This window comes from Leishmania donovani, chromosome 3, assembly GCF_000227135.1.
Source record: "Leishmania donovani BPK282A1 complete genome, chromosome 3".
NCBI classification, from domain to species: Eukaryota; Euglenozoa; class Kinetoplastea; order Trypanosomatida; family Trypanosomatidae; genus Leishmania; species Leishmania donovani.
Genome location: NC_018230.1, coordinates 250,298 through 255,596, shown reverse-complemented (window position 1 = coordinate 255,596; position 5,299 = coordinate 250,298).

The window sequence follows — 5,299 nt, the reverse complement described above, 5'->3', positions numbered from 1 at the left end:
CTCAGTTACATCACCTCCAAAAGAAGAGCTTCGTGGAGAAACCTCCCACAAGGCTAGACTCTCCCGAGCAATCTACTCATGCATCCCAAAGCGTGGCCTCCTAGGATAGAGCGACTCGAGAAAAAAAGCTTGAAAGTTCCCGTTAACTCGACTTCGCAGTCTCAGTGATAGAGACAGGACCTAATTGACAACCAGAAATACAAGAGATTCCAAGCATAAGTAATCGTATCGGTGACTGCGAGTACAAGGATGATAACAATCGGAGGGAAAGCGACCGAAGACGGCACATAAACGACCGCAGGCGCGTTTACCACCCTTCACAGACCATCTCGCAGCGCGTGAGAATGCGAAAGTGAAAGCCGGGAAAAGCAAAAGCGTGCAAGAATTCGAGTTGAGCAGCACGGCATGGATGCGATTAAAATCTCGTGATTAGATGTAATCCCCTTCACAGAGATACACTTTAGCAACAAAACGCCCTCCCTACCACCTCTTTCTCTGATAATCACTCAACACACCAAGCGCTTCAAGACGCACGAATAATCTTAAGAATTGCCCGCCCTTACCGATCAATGCATGCAGCCATTGTAAACACCAGGGAGAGTTGTGTGAGGATTTCAGCTTCGACATCCTTTGTGTCCGCAGTAGCTCCTTCGAAGTCTCACGGGAGATAACCTGCATCCGTCTCTTGCTCACGAGTGCTTCTGACCCGAAGCGCCTACTCGCGGCGTTCTGGGCCAACTGCTTTGTTTCCACAGCCCCGTGTTACTTCGTCGTGACCTTTCGAAGCATTCCATCTTCCCCACTTGGCTGCCAGTCCCCCCCCCCCACATGCCTTTTAGCCTGCAGACGAAACCGCCGAAGACAGTAACCACCACCATTTGCTACTTCGACGCTAACATCGAAAAGTGGAACGGAGGTTCCCTTCAAACGCGCTGTCCTATCAAACTCCTGTGCAAAGCCTACTGCTCTCGAGCATCGTCTCACTCGGAAGCATGCCAAAGCACACCGCGCCACACACTAAGATTCAACACCCGACGGAAGGCGTCTTGCTGCCCGAGGCCGCGGCACGCACAACATCGTCCAAGCTACCCTTTCATCGCGCCCACCCACCGCCATAGGGCACGAGCCTGCCCCCGTCCCGCCGCACGCCCCACCGCGTGGTGCGAAGTAGCCGTGAACACGCGCATTACAGTAAAAGAGCTCCCCCTCCCCCCCCCAATCATCTGGGCACGACCCCCGCCGCACACTCAAAACACCGCCCCGCGGGTCACCTTTTAACTGCCCCCCCACCATGTTTGTCGCCAGTCCTAGGGTATCCCCCTCGGGGTGGCGCAGGCTCCTCACAGTAGCGGGAAGTGTGCGGGCTGGGTTGGGTACGTTTGAGTCCCGCTTGCACGCTGCCCATCACATAAATGGCGAAACCGCCCCCACTGTCGCACGCCACCCCGACGCAAAGTCATCCAGGACCGGACCGCAGACATGAGTAGCCATAAATCACCCTGGCTTTCCGATGTTGCAGGCACTTCCCCCCAGCCACCGGCACAGAAGTGATTCGGGATTCGTGGGGGTAGGGGCTGCTTTGCTTCCCAAAAGTGAACCGGTGCACCGGGCCCTTGGAAACCACAAACCGAGGCGTTCCACGTCGTTGGGGGATCGAAGCCCCCAGCGCATCCGAGCAAGCCCCGCCTTGCCCCCGCCACAAAGCCCACCACCGCGCGCCCCAACACAATCGGGGCACAGAAAAACACGGAACAACCCCGCAAGACCCCATCAAACCCACTTCGAAAGAAACGGCGACCTCCTTTCACGAAACCCAAAAAACCCCACCCCTAAAAGGCACGCGAATGCCCCCCCCCGCCCCCCACACACGCAGAACCCCACGACAGAGCCACCAAGGCAAACAAACATGCACGTCATGCAAAAAGACCCCCGGCGACACGACCCGCCCAACAGGTACGGGCAAAGGGTTGGGCGAACAGGTTGGCGCGCGTGGCCCCAAGCGCCATCAGCGCCCGAAGGAGAGCCCAGGAACTTACAACACCCACCAAGGCCGCCCAAGCCGCGCAAAAGCCGGAGACCGAACCCCCGGACGGGATACAAAAACCCGCCCGCGACGCAGCACCGAGCAAAGCAAAATGAACAACATACGGCGCCTTGGGGTTTGGGCCACCAGAAAACAGAACAGCCCGGGCCTGAAAGGCCCCCCTTTACGGCACGAAGCGCCCACTTTCCACACAAGCATAACCCTACACAGCATCCGCCAAAAAAAACGCCACGGGGCAGAATGGCCGCCTTTGTTTTGCCTGCGAGCACAGTGTTTCCGGCAAAGGGTAGGCTCTGGCCTGGCGCCGCTTTTGGCGGCCCCGCCGATACCCTGGGGCGGCCCCAGCGGCGAACCCCAGCCCCGCCCAAAAGCGGGGAAAGGGGCGGGGCCCGAAAACCCGCGCCACCAAAAAGGCACCGCAGCGCACCGGACCCCCCGAAAAAGACCAGCCCAAGCCCATCAGCGCCCACCACCCGCGCCGCCACCCCCAAAGCCGGCGCGGCCGCAAAGCTTTTCCCGATCCCCACGCGGGTCTTTGTAATGCCATAGGGGCGCTCAAAACAGAAATGGCCCCCAAAAAATTAACGACGCCCATCTTGGGGTAAAGAAATTTAAGGGTTTTCAGCAGCCCACGCAACCGCAAACAGCGCCCCCCCCCCGCCTTTTCCCGGGGCGGCCCGTCACGACGCCCTGTTTATACCAATTTCGGAAATCTGCGCACTGTTTCGCGTCTGGCTGTTGCAGCGGTGATGCTGTTAAAACACTCGCGGGAAAGCGAAAGGCCCAGCAGCAGCCCACACAAGACGTCCCCAAGCGTTTCAACCCCAGACGCCGGCAACAAGGCCGCAAGACCGCCAGAATAAAACTTTCAAGCGGGAAAGCGCCCCTGATAGGGGCAAAATGGTGTAAAAGAGCGGTTTCTGCACCCCATGGATGAAAATATCACTAAGAAGTCAGTTGTTATTTAAATGCGTTCTGATGCCCAAAAGAATGCCACCCACGGTGTTGTGCCAGGGGGCCCTTTTCCACCCCGCCTGGAGCCTGACCGGGGACACGACCCTTCAAAAAAAAAAAAGCAGCGCCCACCCCAGCACCGCATCACCACCCAAAAAAGCAACCCGCCGTTGCAATGACGAATTCATGATCACGGGTGCTTTTATCTGACGCTAATATTTTGAAAGTCAAGTTTTTGCATTACGGACACCGTTAAGCGAATTCTGGCCAACAGAGCCCCGAACCCCTGGCCCGCCCCAAAGCCCGTAGGCGCATTTTTCTGCCAAAGGGGCAAAGGGCCTACTAGAAGCCAGAAAAGATGAGAGGGTGGCGGCCGGCGTTCGATATCTGCTTCGCAATAAAAAAAGTCTGCCAACAGAGATTTCAAACCCCTCAGTTTGCACCCCGCTATTTATGCCAGGCCCAAAAGGCAAAGCCCCGCAGGTGGTTATTAGAGAAACCTTCGCGCAGGGCCAAAAAGGCAAGCTCTTCTCCCCCAACCAAAAGGATTGCGAGAAGCCCCCTCATCCCACCATTTCTCTCTTCGCCCACCCCTTTTTGTCACCGCTCGGGTTGTGCAGCACGGCGCTTTTTCCCAAGCCCACTTCTTGCATTCATAAATGGGAGGGGGGGTTGGCCCGCATTTTCGGCGGGCGTGTTCTTTTTTGTTTTTGGCCGGGCCAGCCGGCACCCCCTTTCGCCGTTCGGCCCCCGGCCGTTTCCAACAAGTAGCAAACCATGGGGCCTTGAAAAGGGGGAGTGGCGCCGCAGAAGCCTTTTTGAAAGCAAAAGGCTGCGCGTTTCGGCTTTGAAAAAAGCCGCCCCGCAACCCGCCATCGCCATCCCGGCACCGCCCCGCCAATCACCCGCGTTTCGCAGGCGACAAAGCCTCTCTCAGCCCCTTGCTGTTTAGGAGGCCGCCCCGATGGCCGACGGCAAAAATGCGCTCTTTAGGAAGGCCCCCCTGTTACCCCCACTGCCGTGGGGTGCGCCGCGAGGCCGCCAAAACAAGGTTTGTTTGCGCCAGTGGTATGCCGTGTCTGGGCCTGGCGTTTTCCTAAAAACAGAAAGCAAAGGGCATGGGCTGTGAAAAGAAGTTTTGGCCTGCGGGTTTTCCGCCGCCCCCAATTAACCCCCCCCCCGCGTGGCGCGGCGCATGTGGTGAACAGGCCCCTTCGTGCAGGAAAAAAAATTTGTTCGCGATGCCGCCCTTTTGGCGTGACAATAGGGGCCGGGCGTGTCTGCAGGTATCGCCCTTCATGGGTCGCTGGTTTTGAAACGGGATCCGTTTTTCCTTTCCTTGGTGGGCGCATGCTTTTTTCTTCTGGGCCAACGCCCGCCGGCGCCAAAGGCCCCGGCCCCCGTTGTGGCCGCCCCGGCCCGCCCGCCGCCACAAATGCCCCCCCGCCGTTTTCTTCCCCCCACCCCGCCCCCGGCTGCGCCTTCTTTTGCGCCTTTTGAAAAAAAGCGGGTCTTAGGCGGGCGGGTTTTCCGGCACCGCTTCCCCATCGCCACCACACCCCGAGGCCCAGCCAACCCACACCCCAAGGACGGCCCCTGAAGCCCACAACCAAAATTCCCGGAGGCGCCCCTTTTGAAACTACACATTTTTGCGGCCACGCCGGACGCCACAGATGCCCGAAATATCCCTATTTTCACCAAAGTGGTGATGCTTTAAAAACGCATCGGGGGACAAAACCCGCCCGCACCCCCGAACCACCGCCCAACTGCGCCAGCGGCCGTGGTCGCACCCGAGCCCGCACCAAGCGCCACGACGAGCCCGGCATGTTTTTCCGACCACCAGCCGTGCGCAGCCACATTCCGCGCGTTCCCCAAACCGCAATACCAGTTGTGAGGGTACCAATAACAGCATGACGCGGGCTTCGCCGCAGAAAACGCGGCGCGCGGTCTGCTTGGCTTACCCCAAACCTTTCCTGCCCTCACCCCCCCTTGCGAGCTGCATTGCGCGCGTCAAACGGGGCCGGCAACCTTTCAGAAGTTGCGCTGTGAGTGCGACCCCCCCCCCTGCGAAGAGTCCCCTGAGCACCTGTGCCGTGAGGGTCTGCGGGGAAAATGTCGCTATGGGATCGCCGGTGCCGGTGCCGCAAAGGTTGCCCTCATAGCCCCCCTCTCCCGGTTTCTGTGTGGGCCATTTGGCCTTCCAGACCCATCCGCCCTCCTTTTCGAGAAAAAGCCTAGCCCTCTCCCACCGCCGCCGCGAACTGCCCGCAGCACCCCTCTTTCGATTGTTCCTAGCTTGTT